This window comes from Loxodonta africana, chromosome 2 (assembly GCF_030014295.1).
Source record: "Loxodonta africana isolate mLoxAfr1 chromosome 2, mLoxAfr1.hap2, whole genome shotgun sequence".
NCBI classification, from domain to species: Eukaryota; Metazoa; Chordata; class Mammalia; order Proboscidea; family Elephantidae; genus Loxodonta; species Loxodonta africana.
In genome coordinates this window covers 203,439,577-203,461,451 of record NC_087343.1, presented here as the reverse complement: position 1 = coordinate 203,461,451, position 21,875 = coordinate 203,439,577, and the positions used below count along the sequence as shown (strand labels likewise).

Sequence of the window (21,875 nt, the reverse complement as noted above, 5' to 3'; positions counted from 1 at the left end):
ACTGATTTTTCTGGACTCTGTGGAGCACAACTATTCTGATACACATGGAGTTGACCTGAGTCAGAGCAGATTTGTTGACAAGTGGTTTTTTGGTGATGCTCTGAGATTTTGTCTTGTCTTCTATTTCATTTAAAAAAGTAGTGGGCCTTGCCTACTATACTGATTTAATGACCCTAAGAAGGGTGGAAAAACAATGTCCACAGTCAACTAGCCTAAGAGAGTAGTGCTTAGCAATAGCAGAAAGAGAATAGTGCTTAGGTCTGACCAGAGGGAGGGAAGGCTTGGATGAGGACTGTGTAGATTAGCTATGCTGCAGGCATTTCTGAAAAAATCTGTAATTTAATTTAGACTAGTGTGGAATGGAGCCCTGGTGGTGCAGTGGTTAAGAGCTTGTCTGCTAACCAAAGAGTTGGCAGTTCAAATGCTCCGGTTGCTCCTTGAAAACCCTGTGGGGCAGTTCTACTCTATCCTATGGGGTCGCTATAAGTCAGAATCAACTCAACAGCACTTTTTTTTTAGTGTGGAACACCCAGATAAGAACAAAGACTATTTATTCACAGCTTTTTTTTACTATAGCAAGAGAGTCAGTCACGTTCACTTTTATTTGGCAGAAACTCAAAGGAAGGCAGGGGAAAGGGAAAAGCTATTTATAGTGGCAAAAAGGGAAGGCTTCAGGTATGCCCTGACTGGAGGATGTAGGCAAGAAACTGGAGGGAGGTTTACTAGAAGCGGAGCATCTTATGTGATTGGCATCTTTGGTTGGTCCTAAGTTGGAATCAGGGAGAAAAACTAAGGAAGTGGTCAGTTATTAATCAAGTCCTGGCCATTTGGGGCTCACTGTCATAGGTATTGCTAACTGGATGCAGATAGTGGTTGACTTCCTGGGCTGGATGCTGCTGACAGTGGGTGAGAGTTCTATTTTTATATATGGTCTGGTCATTGTCCATTTGTTCATTCAGTGTCTCACTGGAGCATGGAATATGGGTTGCCCTTTTGTTTTACCCATGTAACTTTTGAGAATGACTGATTCAGTGATTTGCCACTCTTTTGCTTAATAAGAAATATGTACTTTGATGGAGAGCCAGAAGAGGATGGTTTAAGATAAAAATTTTTTACGTACTGTTGCTGTTGTTAGTTGCCATTGGGTCAATTTTGATTCATGGCAATACCATGTGTACAGAAGAGAACTGCTCTATTGGGTTTTCAAGGCTGTGAACTTTTGGAAGCAAATCTCCAGGCCTTACTTCTGGATGGGTTTGAACTGCCAACCTTTTGGTTAGTAGTCCAGCACTTAACCATTTGCTTTAACTATAAACAAAAACAAAAAACAAAAGACAAACTCATTGCCATCGAGTTGATTGCGACTCATAGTGACCTTATAGGACAGAGTAGAACTGCCCCATAAGGCTTCCAAGGAGCAGCTGGAGAATTCGAACTGTCAACCTTTTTGGTTAGCAGCCGAACTCTTAACCACTGCACCTCCAGGGCTACTACATAAATAGTAAAAAAATCTGGACATTTTTAGAGCAGTGACACTCTTCTGTATGATACTGTAATTATGGGCACATGATATTAATGTATTTGTCAACATTCATAGTAATGTACAATACAAAAAGTGAACTCTGATGTACTTTATGGACTCCAGATAATAATAAACTATCAATGTATTGGTTCATCAATTATAACAAATGTTCTACACTAATGAAAATGTTAATAATAGGGAAAACTGTGAAAGGTAGGATAAAGGATATATGAGAACACTCTGTATTTCTGCAGTTTTTTTTGTAAAACTGCTCGAAATTACATTATCTCTTGAAGAAAAAGTTTTTGAAGAAAATTCCAACCCTTTGTAACCCAAGTCTTTACAATTAAATTGTACTTTTCTAGGAGATGACCAACAAAATGACAACTCCTAAGCCCTTTGAGAGCCCCATGTTTGGAAACTTAACACGGAAAGAAGCCAGAGAGTTGTGACTATGGCTGCCATCTGCTCTGATCCCATGGAGACCAGTCCTGCCCACAAAGTGTTAGGCCTCCTCTTTGGTGGTGAGTGACCCCCATGAGGGTGGAGGCCACACTGCCAGCCTGATTCAGCACATATAGGCACCACGAGGGAAAAGGTGTGAAGAGTGGTTTGATTCTCAAGGAAGCGAAGTTGTTTGAATAGTCTGTGAAGACCTGTGACTAAAGGGAACTGACCTTGATAAAGAAGCTGAGGGAGAGACAGGAGGGTAGGGAAGAGGGTGGGGAAAGGCTCCTCTCTGCCCATAGTGGACTAGAAGAAAAAAAGCCAAGGCTTGCTTTTTCAGAACACCACTAACTGGAACCCACAGTTGAAAAATGCTTTTCTGCTGAACCTCTGGGGATAGGGGAGTCCAAGGATAGGAAAATGGGCTTACTTGGGGCTGAGGGAACAGCAGCTATGGCAACCTGGCTTCTGTTGGGCAGGACCAAGTTCAGGGCAATGAAAGGGGCTTTGCACTATTGAAAATAAACAATCCAAGAGCCACTTAGTGGTGGTCACTGTACTGTAAGCAGATCAATACATTTCAGGAAGGGTTCAAGCAGAAGCTTCTGTTTTATCTTTCCTTAGAAGCAAGGATGGCAAGACTTTGTCTTGCTTCCTTTGGACACATTGTCAGGAAAGACCAGTTTCTAGAAAAAGATATCATATTTGGTAGAGGACCAGCAAAAATAAGAGAAATCCTATGAGATGGATTGAAACAATAGCCAAGACAATGGACTCAAACATACAAATGATCATGAAGATGGCACAACCCTGATAACATTTCATTCTGTTATACATTAGATTGCCAACTACATGGTAACTAACAACAACAAACCAGAAACTTGAGTTGAATGCAGAACTTCATGCTCATTTACAGAGATTTGTCTGAACTGCCAGGGAGTCTCGAGCCATGTCCACGAGGCTGAAACCTTATCCTCTCCAACTGGGCAGTCTGGATCTCACCGGCAAATCCATAGGAACAGAGACTAGCTTTGGATCCAAGGTCACGCACACTGCCCCACAGTTCCTCCTGCTGATGAGGGGAGGCCCGAATGGGCACACTCCCACTTGCTCCCCAATCCACTTACCCTCATAGCTGGTGATTTCACCCAGGTTTATGGCTTTAAATACCATTCATAATTGGCCACTTCCAAATTTATCTCTCTAGCTGAGATCCCCTCCCAGATTGATGGCTCTGCTGCGTGTCTCATAGGCATCTTGCACAGAAGACATCAATCTGAACTCCTGATGTCCTCCACCCCCAACCTGCTCCTTCTGCTCCATCTTCCCTGTCTGAGTTTATAATGCCTCTATGCTCCAGCTGCTCACACCAAAAACCAGGCGTCATCTTTGCTTCCTTTCTTACACTCACATCAGTAAATTCCATCAACTCTATTTTCAAACTATATTCCGAATTGCACCACTTGTCACCACTGTCACTACTACCCTGATCCTATCCACTTTCCTCTCTTGTCTGGGTATCACAGTAGCTTCCTATCTTATTGCCTCCTCCCTTCACATCTGCCATGCCTCTCTGTCTATTCTCAACACAGCAGCCAGATAGATACCTCACTTCCTTCATGACTTTAGCTGAAGGTAAGGGGACTATACTGGAGTCCCTGGGTGGTACAAGAAGCTAAGCACTGGACTACTAGCCAAAAGGTTGGTGGTTTGAACACACCCAGAGGTGCATTGGAAGACAAGCCTGGTGATCTGCTTCGAAAGATCACAGCCTTGAAAACCATATGGAGCAGTCTACTCTGCACACACGGGGTCACCATGAGTTGGCATCAACTCACTGAAACTTACAGAAACAACAAGGGGGCTATATGCCATAGGTTGTCTGTATCTTTGCCAGATAAAATACAGGATACCCAGTTAAATCTGAATTTCAGATAAGCAATGAATAAATTTTTAGTATAAGGGGTATATACTAAAAAATCAGTTTCATTTAAACTATTTTTATGTGCTTTATCAGTAGCGAATACATGAAAAAAAAGAATAGTCTACCCCTCTGTATGTTGTACATTCAGTACCTTTCCCCATTCATACATGTATTAGTACTGTACATGTTTAATTTTGCATGTTCATGTTATCTATTATCATACATATTCAGATGACAAAACCTTGCTTGCTGAAAGTGAAGAGGGCTTGAAGCACTTACTGAAGAAGATCAAAGACCACAGCCTTCAGTATAGATTACACCTCAACATAAAGAAAACAAAAATCCTCACAACTGGACTAATAAGCAACATCATGATAAACTGAGAAAAGATTGAAGTTGTCAAGGATTTCATTTTACTTGGATCCAAAACCAACACCAATGGAAGCAGCAGTCAAATGCTGCTTTGGGCAAATTTGCATTGGGCAAAGCTGCTGCAAAAGACCTCTTTAAAGTGTTGAATAGCAAAGATGTCACCTTGAAGACTAAGGTGCACCTGACTCAAGCCATGGTATTTTCAATTGCCTTGTATGCACGTGAAAGCTGCACAATGAATAAGAAAGACAGAAGAAGAATTGATGCCTTTGAATTATGGTTTTGGCAAAGAATATTCAATATAACATGGACTACCAAAAGAATGAACACACTTGTCTTGGAAGAAGCACAACTAGAATTCTCCTTAGATGCAAAGATGGTGAGACTAGGTCTCACATACTGTGGACATGTTTTCAGGGGGGATTAGTCCCTGAAGAAGGCCATCATGCTTGGTAGAGGGTCAGTGAAAAAGAGGAAGACCCTCAATGAGATGGATTGATGCAATGTCTTCATTAAAGGGGGCAAGCATAACACGGATTGTGAGGATGGGGCAGGACTGGGCAGTGTTTCATTCTGTTGTACATAGGGTTGCTATGAGTCAGAATCGACTCAACGGCACCTAACAACGACAACATCAACAAGAAGGAAGATCAGTTAATATGACTATTATTCAAATTTACAAATCAACCACTAAAACCAATGACGAGGAAATTGAAGACTCTACCAATTTCTGCATCTGAAATTGATCAAACATGCAATCAAGATGCATTAATAATTCCTGGTGGTCGGAAAGTCAAAGATGGAAACAAAGAAGAAGGATTAATAGTTGGAAAATATGGCCTTGGTGGTAGAAACAATGCCAGAGAACAGAATTTTGCAAGACCAATGACTTCTTCATTGCAAATACTTTTTTCAACAACGTAAATGGCCACTATACACATGGACCTCACTAGATGGAATACGCAGGAATGAAACCAACTACATTTGTGGGAAGAGACGATGGAGAAGCTCAATATTATTCTTCAGAACAAAGCCAGGTGCCAACTGCAGAAGAAACCACCAATTGCTCATACGCCAGTCCAAGTCAAAGCTGAAGAAAATTAGAGCAAGTATATGAAAGCCAAAATATGACTTTGAGTATATCCCACCTGAATTTAGAGACCATCTCAAGAATAGATTTGATGCATTGTACACTAATGACCGAATACTACAGGAGTTGTGGAATGACATCCAGGGTATCATAAATGAAGAAAGCAAAAAGGTACATAAAAAGCCAAGAAAGAAAGAAAAGATCCAAATGGATGTCAGAAGACAGTTTGAAACTTGCTCTTGAACTTCAAGTAGCTAAAATTAATGCAAGAAATGATAAAGTAAAAGAGCTGAACAGAAGATTTCAAAGGGCAGCTCAAGAAGATAAAGTATTATAGTGAAATGTGCAAAGACCTGGGGTTAGAAAACCAAAAGGGAAGAACACGCCAGGCATTTCTCAAGCTGAAAGACTGAAGAAAAATGTCCAAGCTTTGAGTTGCAATATTGAAAGATTCCACAGGAAAAATATTGAATGACACAGGAAGCATCAAAAGAAGATGTAAGGAATGCAGAGTCACTATACCAAAAAGAATTGGTCATCGTTCAACCTTTTCAGAAGGTAGCATATGATTAGGAACCGATGGTACTGAAGGAAGAAGTCAAAGCTGCACAGAAGGCCCTGGCAAAAAACAGGACTTCAGGAATTGATGGAATACCAATTGAGATATTTCAACAAACTAATGCAACACTGGAGGTGCTCACTTATTTATGCCAAGAAATTAGGAAGACAGCTACCTGGCCAACTGGCTGGAAGAGATCTATATTTGTTCCCATTCCAAAGAAAAGTGATCGAACAGAACACAGAAATTATCGTACAAAGTCGTTAACATAGCACACAAATAAAATTTTGCTGAAGATCATTTAAAGCTGCTCAGCAGCAGTACCTTGACAGGGAACTGCCAGATATTCAAACCTGATTCAGAAGAGGATGGGGAATGAGGGATATCATTGCTGATGTCAGATGACTATTGTCTGAAAGCAGAGAATACCATAAAGATGCTTACTTGTGCTTTATTGACTATGCAAAGGCCTTCAGCCAGGTGGATCATAACAAATTATGGATGACATTGAATGAATAGGAATTTCAGAACACTGTGCTCATGAGCAACCTGTATATATAGACGAAGAGGCAGCGTTCGAACAATAGAAGGGAATACTACATGGTCTAAAGTCAGGAAAGATGTGTGTCAGGGTTGTATCCTTTCCCCATATTTATTCACTCTGTATACTGAGCAAATAATCAGAGAAGTTGGACTACAGGAAGAAAAACCACCCATCAGGATTGGAGGAAGACCCATTAACAACCTGTGATATGTAGATGACATATCACGTAACGCTTTTGTGTGGCCTTTCTTGCCATAGTTTGTAACACCTACACGGGTGATTGGGCAGGACTGTGCAAATATGTTAACTGTGGCAAACCAAAGGGATTGGTCAGTTTTTGTCATACTGATGGGCTTGATATGAACCATTCCAGAGGCAGGAGAGAGAGAGGTTCCCACCACTACCAAGGGAGAACAGCCAAGAGTGGAGAGCGTATCCCTTGGGCCCAGGATTCCTGAACGAAGAAGCTCTTGGAACCAGGAGGCAGAGAGAGAGAGGGCTATCAAGAAGTGATGGCATTGAAATGACGGCAAGAGACAGCTTGTTGGGCTTCTTGGCCCGTAGAGCAAGAAAGCTGAGTGCCTTTGGGTAGAAGGCTTGCTGGCAGAGTAGAGTGCCTCTGGGCACTTGCTGGCAGAGCTAAAGGAACTTTGTAACCCTTGCCTGAGCAGGGCAGAAGCTGAAGGCCAGGGAGAGGTGTGCCTGGAAGGACAGCTGAAAAGAGGCTGTCCTGATGGAAGAACTGTATTCTGAGTGTTTCTGAGCCTGAATTGTAACCTGTTACTTCCCTAATAAACCCCATAATCGTAAGTATTGTCCGTGAGTTCTGTGTGGCTGTTGCAGTGAATTACTGAACCCAGTAAATAAGTAGCTAATGCTGTGGGAGGGACGGTGGTGTCAGAATTGGTAAAGATTGTGGAGAGAGGAGACATGTCTGACCTCTGCCTCTTAGGAATCAGCCTTGGGCTGTTGGCCTTGATTCTTGTTCCCCCTTGTGAAGAGAGAGGAGGTCAGACCCCACCCCCAAGCCATTTTTTTACAACTTTGCTTGCAGAAAATAAAGAGGACTTGAAACATTTACTGATGAAGATCAAAGACAGCAGCCTTCAGTATGGATTGCACTTCAGTATAAAGAAAGCAAAAATCCTCACAACTGGACTAATAAACAACATCATGATAAACAGAGAAAAGATTGAAGTTGTCAAGGATTTCATTTTACTTGGATCCACAATCAACATCCATGCAAGCAGAAAAAGAAATGAAAAGACATATTGCATTGGGAAAATCTGCCGCAAAAGACTTCTTCAAAGTGTTGAAAAGCAAAGATGTCACTTTGAAGGCTAAGGAGTACTTGGATCAAGCAATGGTGTTTTCAATCGCCTCACATGCATGCAAAAACTGGACAATGAACAAGGAAGACCAGAGAAGAATTGATGCCTTTGAATTGTGGTGTTGGTGAAGAATATTGAATAACCATGGGCTGCCAGAAGAACGAACAGCTAGAGTGCTCTTGGAAGCGAGGAAGGTATGACTTCTTCTTAAGTACTCTGGACATGTTATCAGGAAGGACCAGTCCCTGGAGAAGGACTTCATGCTTGGTAAAGTAGTGGGTCGGTGAAAAAGAGGAAGACACTCTATGAGATGAGTTGACACAGTGGCTGCAATGATGGGTTCAAGCATAACAGTGATTGTGAAGATGATGCAGGACTGGGCAGTGTTTCATTCTGTTGTGCATCGAGTCGCTATGAGTCAGAACGGACTCCATGGCACCTAACAACAACACATAACAACATAATGTTAATAACAACCTGTGTTAACAGCGTTGCATGAGGGCATGACTCGAGTCCCACCCTTACTCAAGTTACACTCTTCCCCGGGATGTGGCCTGCATGCAAGGTATATGTGGATGTTCTGGAGGGGCTCTCTCTCTCTGCATCTACATCCTGCATCTGGCTAGTCACTGTCTGACCTCTGGTTCTTGGAATTTGAGTTAGTAGCCTACCGTCTAACCTGCTGATTCTGGGATTTGCCAGCTGCCATAGCCCCATGGGCCAGCAGCCTATTGTCTTGCCAGCTTCAGCAGTTTCGTGAGCCAGCAGCCTTGTAGTCTGGCATGCCAGTTTGGGTATATAGGTCCCTGTGGCTGCATGAGTCAGGAGAAGCCTACAACAGACCCATGGATTTGAAACTTGCTAGCCTCCACAAGCACCTGAGCCATTTCCTTGATAAAGTTAATGAGTTCTGTGAGATGTTGCAGTGAATTATGGAACCCAAAGACAGGAAGGAGAGTACTGAGGAGAAATGGAGTAATTGATATTAGAGAAGATGGAGTGGTACAGCAATATGGAGAAGCTGGACATTTGGGACTTGTTTAACATCTACCTCATAGAGACCAGCTTTGTGCTAATCCTTACAAAAGAAATATTCATTTAACTGGACGTTAAATTCTTAATTGAACCTCAACATGCATATGACCTCCAGTATCATTTCTTAACAAGCGAGCTTCTAGAAATCAGCAATCACCAAATATAATGTCCTTCTATGGGACAGATTCCTTCTGATAATATGTCCAAAGTACTTCAGATGAAGTCTCGCCATTCTGGCTTCCAAGAAGCACTCTGGCTGTACTTCTTCCAAGACAGATTTGTTTGTTTTTCTGGCAGTCCATGGTGTATTCAATATTCTTCACCAACACCATAATTCAAAGGCACCAATTCTTCTTTGGTCTTCCTTATTCATTGTCCAGCTTTTGCATGCATATGAGATGACTGAAAATACCACGGCTTGGGTCAGATACACCTTAGTCCTCAACGTGACATCTTTACTTATCAACACTTTAAAGAGGTCTTTTGCAGCAGATTTGCTCAGTGCAATGTGTTGTTAGTTTTTTTTTTTTCTTTTTTAAATTGTGGTTTAGGTAAAAGTTTACAGAGGAAATTAGGTTTTCATTGAGCAGTTTAATACAAAAATTGTTTTGTGACACTGGTTGCCAATCCTATGATGTGTCAACACTCTTGCCTTGTCCATTCCAGGTTCCTTGTTTCCATTCGTCCATCTTTCCTGTCCCTTCTTGCCTTCTGTTTGCTTTTGGGCTGGTGGGTCCATTTAGTTTCAAATACATGACTGAACTATGAAGTATGCTCTCATGTGTGTTGTTGTTTGCCCTATAGACCTGTCTAACCTTTGGTTGAAGGGTGAACCTCAGGAGTGACTTTAGTACTGAGCTAAAAGGGTGTCCAGGGGCTATACTCTTAGGGTTTCTCCACTCTGTCAGATAAGCAAATCTGGTCTTTTTGTGTGTGTGTGTGTGTGAATTTGAATTTTGTTCTACATTTTTCTCCCACTCTGTTCAGAACCCTTTATTGTGATTCCTGTCAGAGCAGTCGGTAGTGGTAGCTGGGAACCATCTAGTTGTGCTGGGCTCAGTCTGGTGGAGGTTGTGGTGGTTGTGGTCCATTAGTCCTTTGGACTAATGTTTCCCTTGTGTCTTTGGTTTTCTTCATTTTCCTTTGTTGCAGCTGGAATGGGACCAGTAGATGTATCTTATATGACTGCTCGGAGGGTTGTAAGACCCTAGACTTTACTCACCACAGTTGGATGCAGAACACTTTATAAACTATGTTATGCTAATTGAGCTAGATGTACCCGAGACCATGGTCCCCAGCCCTCAACCTCGACCTGGTTCCTCAGGATGTTTCAATGTGTCTGTGAAGCTTCTATGCCTTTGCCTTTGTCAAGTTGTACTGACTTCCCCAGTTGCATACTGTCTTCCTTTAAAATTGTACTTTAGATGAAGGTTTACAGAGCAAACTAGTTTCTCACTAAACAGTTAATACACATATTGTTTTGTGATATTGGTTGCCAGCCCAACATGTCAACACCCTCCCCTTCTCGACCTTGGGTTCCCTATTACCAACGTTCCCTTCCCCTCCTGCCTGCTTGTCCTTGTCCCTGGGCTGGTGTGCCCATTTAGTCTCCCTCTCTCTCTCTTTTTTTTTTTTTAATGTGCCTGTCTAATCTTTGGCTGAAGGGTGAACCTCAGAAGTGACTTCATTACTGAGCTGTAAGGGTGTCCAGGGGCCATTCTCTCACAATTCTATTTTGCAGTTGGCCCCTGGCCTTGTTTTGACTGATGGTATTGAGCTTTTCCATTGTCTCTTTCCACAGATGTAGTTGATTTGATTCCTTGGATATCGATCTTTATGTAGTCCATTTCATTTTTGAGAACTTCCAATTTTTCTAGATTCATACTTTGTATAGTCTGTGTTTTGATTATTAATGGATGTTTGCAGCAGTTTCTTCTCATTTTGAGTCATGCCACATCAGCAAATGAAGGTGCCAAAAGCTTTAGTCGATCCATGTCATTAAGGTTGATTCTACTTTGAGGAGGCAGTTCTCCCCCATTCATATTTTGGGTGCCTTCCAACCTGAGGGATTCGTCTTTGGGGACTATACCAGATACTGTTCTGCTACTATTCATAAGGTTTTCACCGGCTAATTTTTTCAGAAGTAGATCATCAGGCCCTTCTTCCCAGTCTTTCTTAGTCTGGAAGCTCCTCTGAAACCTGTCCGCTATGGACGACCCTGCTGGTATTTGAAATACTGGTGGCATAGCTTCCAGCATCACAGCAACATGCAAGCCACCACAGTATGACAAACTGACAGATGCATGGATGTGAATGGCTGTAACAATGTTGAATTTTACCTGAGGCCTGTGCTGCTGGGAAACAACAAAGAGCTTATTGCTAATAACCACTCCTGCCCATGTGACTTAGATAATGCTCACGGATGTTCTTTGTTTACGTATGACAAGGCCAGACACAAATCCTCCAAATTCCCTTCGTTGGCTCATAAATGATTAGCTGAACTCTTTGTCCCTTCTGATGAATCAAAACAAAATGGTGTTAACCAAATTTTTGTTAAGCTTCTCTCCTTCACCCAGGTTCCTAAATTTTAGTCCACTCTCAACCTGGGCCAGCATAAAGCCCTTCCTTAATAGTCCCTCCTGAGAATAGGCTGGCTTCAGGGTAAAACATTACTGTGTAATGAATCGCTTTTCTGTGGCCTTTCTTGCCAGGGTCTTGATTGGGTGAAACAGTGCAAATGAGGTAATTGTGGCCCACCAAGGGAATTAGATTTGCCTTAGAAGAGAGCCAACTCCAGAGCAGAAGAGAATCCCACCACCATCAAAGAATAGCCAGGAGCTGGGAGCGTGTCCTTTGGACCCAGGATCCCTGTGCTGAGAAGCTTTTGGAATCGGGAGACAGACACAGAGAGAGAGGGAGAGAGAGCTCAAGAAGCGATGGCAGAGAAACAACAGCAGGAGGTGTCATGGTGGGCTTCCCGGCCCTCAGAGAGAGAAACATGAGTACCTTTGAGCAGGAGGCTTGTTGGCAGAGTAGGGTGCCTCTGGGCACTTACTGGCAGAGCTAAAACAACTTTGTAACACCTGCCAGATCAGGGCAGAGGTTGAGGGCCAGGCAAAGGCGTACCTGTCAGCGTAGCTGAAAAGGGGCTGTCTTGATGTTAGAACTGTATCCTGAGTGTTCCTGAGCCTGAATTGTAACCTGTTACTTCCCTAATAAACCCCATAATCCTAAGTATTGTCTGTGAGTTCTGTGTGGCCATTACAATGAATTATCAAACCCAGCAGAGAAGTAGAGAGTGCAGTGGGAGGGATGATTGGTGTCAGAACTGGTAAAGATGGCATAGACAGGAGGCAATGTCTGACCTCTGCTCATAGGAATCAGCCTTGGGCTGTTGATCTGGAGTCTCCTTCTCTGTTGTGAAGTTAGGGGAGTTCAGACAACACCCCCATGCCATTTTTACAAACCTGCTGTGATTTGTTATGTTATGATGTCACCCTTTTCTCCCATTTCGTCATATCCCTTCTTTCTAGCCTTGTTTACTCTGGTTTCTGTGAAAGAAAAACGCTTTTTGCCTAACTCTTGAGACCTTGCAGATATCTGAGATTGGAGTGTTTGTCTTATTACAATAGTCTTACTTTCTGAATAAAGCCTCTTCCTATCTAAGTCCAGATTTGTCTGACAAATGAATGAGATGTAGGTTCTAGGAACAACAACAGACAAACAAACAAAACTGTCTCAGGAAAGGAAAACTTCCAGTGCAGTCATTGAGACAGAAGCATAATATGCTTTCCATGCTATCTAATTTTAATCTGGATTTCTAGACTAACAGCTATGTTTTTTGAGAAAAAAACATGTTTTTCCTTGGTTGTCAAAACCAGAATGTGAAACCCTATCCCCCGAGGGGTCTTAAACAAGTGACTGTCTGCACCCGTCAAAATACACATACTCAGGAAGACTGCTGTCTGGGTGCTGTTGCCAACAAGAAATTTTTGCAAGATAGACAAAGAAAATACACGTAGGCATTTTGTGACTTAAGCATCCTGTGAAACTATCTGTAAGCACCACCTATACTATTAATAATCAGTAACAATCAGAGTACAATTGTTATAATACTCACTGATTTTCCTGTAATTGCCCTCCCTATGATTTGGTTTCTTTTTTTGCCCCATAAAAATATTTACATAATGAAACTGCCCCAGGACTACCTGGTTCCATTTTTAATGAACTATGTAGTTCCCCAATTGCAACTGTTTTAAACTGTTGACAAATTTCTCTGTTTTAACTTGAAACAACGTTCAGGTTTTTCTCTACAACATTTTGGTGTCAGTGATGTGAGATCCAAAGGTAATTTGCCTGCTAAATGACTCCAGGAGGACACTGTGAAATATTGGCCCATATATGAGCCCTTTGTATGCTCACTCCTCTTTCCCAGCTCTTGGGAGTTGTCTCCAGGTAACACCTCTTGGACCAAGGACCTGTGTAGAAGTCCCCTGAGGTTTGTTAATGATCTTTCATCTCTACTTTTGGTTCGCTCAAGAGCATTTTGATGAGGTGTTGCTTGGTTCAGGCTGTGTGAACTTGCTGTGTTTTTCTCTAAACAGCCATTAAGATTTCCTCAGGTGTTTTTTCTATGAAAAGTCTCCGGAGTGGTTTTCACACGTGTAGTTGCCATCTTAGTGAGGATAGAGAGTACCATTAGCCATGGTATGCTCTCATTAAGGGGAATTTAGAGTTTTCTGCACAGTGAATTAGGATCTAAAAGCCTCAAAATTAAAATCAGTTTGAACAGTTTGTTACTGAATTTTAGTTTTTAGATCAGCACTATTATTCTGGCATGAAATTATCTGAGAGTAACCTAAGTTTTCTTTGAAACTGTGGTGCACCATTTTTGTTTCCTCAAACGTTTTGACCATTTTAAAGTACTTTCCAATTAAAAAGATTAATACATTTAAAATAAGAGTCTAGGCCTCTAACTGGCAAAATAAATTAAGTTAAAAAATAATGTCTCATATGTTGTCTTATATGTTATTTGAGATAGCCTTAGAGAATTGTAATTTTTTTGTCTCATTTTGTGTTTAAGTTTTTGTGTGTCTTATCTCACAAGCTGTGATAGCAGTTGCAGTTGTTTTTTTTTTTCTCATAAGGAGGTCTTTCATGTCTTGGGGAAACCACTTAGCATGCCTAGGCTTCTAATAGCTACTTTGAAGACTTTAATATGAATTCATTCTGGGTAAAGTTTTTATTATTTTATAATATGTCAACTTAAATTAGGTTCCAGAATTCATTTAAGTAGCTTAATGTGAACCGAATATATAAGAACTTTTTAAAATCTAAAGCCTGAGATTTCAGAGTTAATGTCTGAATTTTCGCAATTGAAAACCTGAACATTCTTTTAACTTCTGCTTTTTTAAGTGTATATAATTTTTCTATTCTGGCCAGAAACTGCCAGAGACCTTAACATCTGTTCTTCTAGCAAAAAAAAAAAACAGAAAACAAAGCAAAAAACCTTGAGAGCTATCATAGCTGCTGGGGTAAATTTCCAAAGGCTATTACAAGTCTTGAACTGAGCTCTTCTATTCAAATTCTGTAACTGAATCCTTCTTCTTCTTTTGACATCACTTGCTAAAAATTTACTTTCATTTCTCTAAATACACAAAATTTTTTATGTACCTTTTCAATCTCTAAGATCAAGTTTTAACATCATTAAGAACCTTCAAGAAGTCATCTAAAAAAACAGCAAATGGGTGAGTAGCCTTTCAGATTGAATTTTGAAATGTTGCATTTGAATTCTCCTAGAATTTATGATTGTTCCATCTTTTTTTTTCTTTTTGGTGCAGGGAGACGTCCCCAAATTTTACTTGTATAAATCTGGTTTTCATTAGGAACAGAAATCAAATGTTGTTTATCCTGAGAGTTTTTAAGTTTGTAGAATCTCAGACCCCACAAGCCATTGTTGTTATTGTTAGGTGCTGTTGGATCAGCTACCCTGTGTACAACAGAATGAAACACTGCCCAGTCCTGCACCATTCTCACAATTTTTGTTATGCTTGAGTCCATTGTTGCAGCCACTGTGTCAATCCATCTCATTGAGGGTCTTCTACTTTTTCACTGACGCTCCACTTTACCAAGCATGATGTCCTTCTCCAGGGATTGATCCCTCCTAATAACATGTCCAAAGTATGTGAGACATGGTCTTACCATCCTTGCTTCTAAGGAGCATCCTGGCTGTACTTCTTCCAAGACAGATTTGTTCATTCTTTTGGCAGTCCGTGGTATGCTGAATATTCTTTGCCAACACCGTAATTCAAAGGCGTCAATTTTTCTGTCTTCCTTGTTCATTGTCCAGCTTTTGAATGTATATGAGGCGATTGAAAACACCCTGGCTTAGGTCAGGCACACCTTAGTGTTCAAGGTGACATCTTTACTTTTTTACATGTTAAAGAGGTCTTTCTGCAGCAGATTTGCCCAGTGCAATATGTCGTCTGATTTCTTGACTGCTGCTTCCATGGGTGTTAATTGGAGATCCAAGGAAAATGAAATCCTAGACAACTTCAATCTTTTCTCCATTTATCATGATGTTGCTTATTGGTCCAGTTGTGGGGATTTTTGTTTTCTTTATGTTGAGGTGTAATCCATACTGAAGACTGTGGTCTTTGATCTTCATCAGTAAGTGCTTCAGGTACTCTTCACTTTCAGCAAGCAAGATTGTGTCATCTGCATAATGCAGGTTGTCAATGAGTCTTCCTCCAATCCTGATGCCACATTCTTCCTCATATAGTCCACTTTCTTGGATTATTTACTCAGTATACAGACTGAATAAGTATTGTGAAAAGATACAACCCTGACACACACTTTTCCAGACTTTAAACCACAGAGTATCCCCTTGTTCTGTTTGAACGACTGCCACTTCGTCTATGTACAGGTTCCTCATGAGCACGATTAAGTGTTCTAGAATTCCCCTTCTTCACAATGTTATTCATAATTTCTTATGATCCACAGAGTTGAATGCCTCTACATAGTCGATAAAACACAGGTAAACATATTTCTAGTATTCTCTGCTTTCAGCCAGGATCCATCTGACATCAGCAATGATATCCCTGGTTCTGTGTCTTCTTCTGAATGCAGCTTGAATTTCTGGCAGTTCCCTGTTGATGTACTACTGTTACAACTGCTTTTGAATGATCTTCAGCAAAATTTTACTTGTGTGTGATATTAATGATATTTTTTGATAATATCCATGCTTGCTTGGACCACCTTTCTTTGGAATATGGATCTTGTCCATTCGGTTGGTCAAGTAGCCGTCTTCTTAATTTCTTGGCATAGATGAGTGAGCATATCAATTCTTGTAGGACTGTTTTTCACCAATGCCTTCAGTGCAGCTTGGACCTCTTACTTTAGTACCATCATTTCCTGATTATATACTACCTCCTGAAATGGTTGAATGTTGACCAGCTTTTTTTGGTATAGTGACTGTGTGTATTCCTTCCACCTTCTTTTGATGCATTGTTTAATATTTTCCCCTTAGGATCCTTCAGTAATGTAACTTGAGGCTTGAATTTTTTTCTTCAGTTCTTTCAGCTTGAGAAATGCTGGGCTGGTTCTTCTCTTTTGGTTTTCTAACCCAGGTCTTTGCACATTTCATTATAATACTTTGTCTTCTGGAGCACCCTTTGAAATCTTCTGTTTAGCTCTTTTACGTCATCATTTCTTCCATTTGCTTTAGCTATTCTACGTTCAAGGGCAAGTTTCAGAGTCTCTTGTAACATCTACTTGAGTCTTCTGTTTCTTTCCTGTCTTTTTAATGACCTCTTGCTTTCTTCATGTATGATGTCCCTGATGTCGTTCCACAACTTGCCTGGTCTTTGGTCATTAGTGTTTGTCTTAGTTATCTAGTGTTGCTATAACAGAAATTCCGCAAGTGGATGGCTTTAACAAAGAGAAATTTATTTTCTCACAGTCTAGTTGTCTATAGGAAACCCTTACACCATAGTGGTTAAGAGCTAGGGCTGCTAACCAAAAGGTCTGCAGTGTGAATCTACCAGGTGTTCCTTGGAAACTCTATGGGGCAGTTCTATTCTGTTATGTGGGGTCTCTATGGGTCAGAATTGACTCAATGGCAATAGATTTGGTTTGGTTTTTAGTAGTCTAGAAGTCCGAATTCAGGGAGTCAGCCCCAGGGGAGGGCTTTCTGTCTCTGTCGGCTCTGGAAGAAGGTCCTTGTCATCCATCTCCTTCTGGCTGAGGAACTTCTAAGGTGCAGGGACCTCAGGTCCAAAGGACACGCTCTGCTTCTGGTGCTGCTTTCTTGGTGGTATGAGGTCCCTAACTCTCTGCTCGCATCCTTTCCTTTTATCTCTTATAAGATAAAAGATTGTGCAGGCCACGCCCCAGGGAAACTACCCTTACATTAAATCAGGGATGTGATCTCAGAAAGTGTTTTACATCCCACCCTAATCTTCTTCAACATAACCCAATCCTGCCTCATTAATCACAGGCATAGATTAGGCTTTACGATACATAGGAAAATCATATCAATCACAAAATGGAGAACAACCACACAATACTGGGAATTATGGCCCAGCCAAACTGATACGTATTTCTGGGGGACACAATTCAATCCATGACCGTGTTCAACGTGTCAAATCTATACTTGAGATGGTCTCTAAATTCAGGTAGGATATATTCAAGGTGGTACTTTGGATCTTGTGAACTTGTCCTAATTTTCTTCAGCTTCAACTTGAACTTGCACATGAGCAATTGATGGTCTGTTCTGCAGTTGGCCCCTGGTCTTGTTCTGACTGATGATATTGAGCTTTTCCATTGTCTCTTTCCACAAATGTAGTTAATTTGATTCCTGTGTATTCCACTTGGCGAGATCCATGTGTATAGTCACTGTTTTTGTTGGTGGAAAAAGGTATTTGCAATGAAGAAGTTGGTCTTGCAAAATTCTGTCATGCGATCTCCAGCATCATTCTATCATCAAAGCCATATTTTCCAACCATTGATCCTTCTTTTTTTTCAACTTTCACATTCCAATCACCAGTAATTATCTACCCTGATTTCATGTTTGATCTGATTCATAAGCGTACTGTTGATTATTAATTCATTGATTTATTCATTGATTAATGTATTAGATGTTAATTAGTTGGTTGGTTTGGTTGATTAAATAATGGTTGGATTATTGCCAGTATCAGCTAGGATTGATGAACCTGAAAGTCCTAAACTGTAAACAAGCTTGAGCCTTCAATAGTTTTAACGAGCATTTTAGAACTTTTAAAAAACATTAAGATTATATTTGTTTACACTTGTTAGAATTCTACAACTGCTCTTTCTGTCTCCCTAATAATAGTTCCTCTTTTTGTTGTTTACAGGTACTTCCTCCTTCTGCTTTCTTTGTAGGAAGTTCCTCTTTCTGCCCCTTCAGAGATAATTTCTCTTTCTGTAAACTTGATTCTGAACTACTAAGCCGTCAAAACTGTATCACTAAAAACTGTTTTCAAGGCTAAGGTCTTTAGGGTTGTTGTTTTGAATTGCTTTTTAATATACTTAGTTGTTAACTATTCTAAACGCTACCAACTGAGTGTGTTTGGAAATAACTTAGAACTTTAGTAATCACTTTGAGGAAATGAATTTCTACCTAATCTTTTCCTTCCTGGTACTTAATGCTATTACAAGGAAATTGGGTGTTAGAAATAAGGATTGTTATAAATTAAAAAACAAACAAAAGGGACAATTTAACCCAAAATCTCACAAATACAATCAGATAAGCTTATAGCTTTACAACTCTAACAGCTTCAAATACAACCCACCCATCTTTTAGACTGCAAATATATTGTTTGCTTTTATTGTAAAAAACCAGGTCATCTTAAAAGAATATATTTTAAACTAAAAGGAGAGAACAGGAAGAAATTCAAGTCTCTACCACTAAGAGGAGGCCAGCAACTGTCAGCATAACCAACCACCAGAGAATTAACAGAGACCTTTCTTTTAATAGTATTAAAACTACAAAAAGGATAGTCATTAATTAGAGACAATTCCTTCTATCCTCCAAACGCTCATGGTCTCTCAAAATAGTTTCATAGCTGGCCTAAGTTATTTAACCCCCATGAAACGGAGGAAATAAATGATCTAGATTAAATTGCCATCCCCAGTTTGAAGAAAAATTTATAACATTTAAGAATAGGAAGTTGTCTGCTGTATGCAGATCTTTTTTCTCCATTTTTCCCCCTAAAACTCAGTCTACCTAGTTGCTTATTGGTAAATATGTTTATCAATGAATGTTTTTTGTTTTCCAGATTTACCTTGATTAATTTCATGAAATTTGTAACGTACTTCTTTCTTTTCAACAAATAATAGTATCAATTTATGTAATTTTTGTCTTATGTCTAAGTTTTATCTTGTAGTAAAAGCCGTGAGTTGGGCCTACAGTGGCTGCAGAGTAGTCTATTTAAAAGTGTATTGGTTTGTTGATTGGTACAACCAGGCCTTTAAGTTATTCCAAACTATCTCTTCACAAAACCTCTCTTTACCAAATTCTATGAAACATACAAAAGAGAAGGTAATAGTTTTCTACCTTTAGATAGTATTGTTGAATTTAAGTTATGATGTTTCTAATTGGTTTAATGAAAATAAGCACTTATAAAATTAAAAGGTCTCAGTGTTTTCAGAAAATGATGAAAATAAATTCATTTTGTTAATTAAAAATGTTTTACTTTTTTAACAATAAGCAACTAGAAAAGAAATTTATTTAAATTGTTAAAGTTCTTATTATAATTTAAGGTTTAGTAGGTTAATTCATAAAAATTTTAAGAGCTTTCAATGTCAAATGACATAAAACAAAGATTGGAATTTCTTTAGATTAAAATAAGAAGATTTTCCTTAGTTACTAAGAGGTTAATCTTATTCTTTATGCAATCTGCCTCAAAGACAAGTTCAACCTCATTAAATTAAAATTCCTAAGTGAAAATAAAGTCTCATAGTTTTGAAGAGACTAAAGTTTTTATCTTTAAAATCTTTGATTTAAATAAGTATTGTTTCTTGAAAATCTGTGATAAACTTTTGACAACTTTAAAACTTCATAAAAAGCCCAAAGGATTTATTTAATAGTTATGAATTATATGAAACATGTTATCATATCAAGAAAAATACCAAATTTTCTTTAAGTTAGAATTTATACATTAGTAATATATGCTTGATACTAAATTACAAACATATTATGTCATAATTTTATTATTTCAATTGCTTAGTAGCAATTTTTTTTTTTAATCTATCATCCTCAAAGCCAGTGATTTGATTAGTGAATTCACATTATTTACCCATTGTCATGGATTGAATTGTGTCTGCCAAAAATATGTGTATCAACTTGACTGGGCCATGATTCCCAGTATCATGTGATTGTCTGCTATTTTTTCATCTGACGTGATTTTCCTATATGTTATAAATCCTATCACTATGATGTTAATGAGATGGACTAACAGCAGTTATACTGATGAGATTTACAAGATTAGATGTTGTCTTAAGTCAATCTCTTTTGAGACATAAAAGAGAGAAGTGAGCAGAGAGACAGGGGGACCTCATATCACTAAGAAAGCAATGCAGGGAACTGAACAAGTCCTTCGGACCCAGGGTTCCTGTGCAGAGAAGCTCCTAGTCCATGCGAAGATTGATGATAAGGACCTTCCTCCAGAGCTGGCCGAGAGAGAAAGCTGGTGCTGATACCATGAATTTGGGCTTCTTGGTTGCTAGAGAATAAATTTATCTTTGCTAAAGCCATCCGCTTGTGGTATTTCTGTTATAGCAGCACTAGATAACTAAGACACCCATACTTTTTTTTTGTTTTTTTACTATTATTCAGGTATTTAGAGACTTGATAATCTTGGCATATTCTTGGTATATCCCGAATTATGTGGTATTATGTCTCAAGATTATTATGTATTATATCTGAAGCTCTTTGAAAAAAAGGGTAAACATTATGTTTAGAGGTAGTTTTTTAATTGACTTTTGGCTTTACATTACTTTTATAATTCCTACCAAGTCTTTCACTTTCAAGAATTATTATTATTATAAATTAACCATGCCCATATTAAGTGTTGTCATCTACAGATAGATTTTTACTTTGCTAATTTGCTTAAGATATTTGACCCAAATGTCTCAACAAAAAGATGGACTACATTAGACTTATGAAAAGGACTGTGACTAGACTCAATCACAATTTCCAGGACTCTTATGTAGAAGGTGATAGGTTCACAGACTGCGGCTGATCCACAATTAACATGGAACCAAAATTAGCTACTTGGGACCGAGTAAACTAAAAAAATATATATATATATATTTAAATTGAACTCATAGATGAAATTTACCTATACTAATTTATTTGTTCTCCTATTTATTTTATTTACTATATTGTTTTTAATAGCTCTATTCCATAAACTTCAAGTTATTCCATGTTTCGATATGTTTTTCCCATGTAAATAATAGAAGTTAACGCTGCCTAGTGCATTTGCTTTTTATTAACTTTTATTTTTATTTTTTTTTTAGTGCATTTTATATTATTAACTGAACAAATCAACTATTTGTCTTATGTTCCATGATGTTTTACCTATTGCTTAACGTTCCTAGATGGATTGGATATTTCAGATATGAGCTGTTAAAATTGTTAGTTTCCTTTTTATTATCAAACTTTACTTTTCACCATTATCAAATTTCAATTTTAGGGTAAAACCCTGTTTTGACATTTTGGTTTTTTCCTTATGAACCCAGACCTCTTTTTATAAATACCACTTTTGGAGATAATTTTGTTCACTAGAATTATGATTTTAATGGTCATTGTCATCATAATAGATACTGTTAAATGTTACATAAAATTAACTTCTAGTGTTTTGATCTCTAGCACTAACATGATGCCCGTGAAAATGTATATAGAAACCATTCAGGTAGTGATGGCCTTGATGCAACCCTGCTTGGGGGATTGAAAAAATAAAGTTTCAGCCCTTGTGCTTCTGATCCATTGTACCTGACACTATCACCTCTTTCCCTCCCCCTTTTGAAG

The 21,875-nt window shown here is 39.2% G+C and overlaps 1 long non-coding RNA gene across 4 annotated transcripts in view; it reads left to right on the top strand.

Moving 5' to 3' along the window:
* The window catches only part of LOC111751517 (uncharacterized), a 50,777-nt gene extending 40,354 nt beyond the window's left edge, over positions 1–10,423 (top strand). For 3 of the 4 annotated variants that reach the window (XR_002786632.2, XR_010321041.1, XR_010321040.1), the window contains one exon: positions 1,888–10,423. This is a non-coding gene — a long non-coding RNA (uncharacterized LOC111751517). The remainder of the gene's footprint in view (positions 1–1,887) is intronic. The other variant, XR_010321039.1, reaches the window with a different exon arrangement.
* The last annotated feature ends 11,452 nt before the right edge of the window (positions 10,424–21,875 follow it).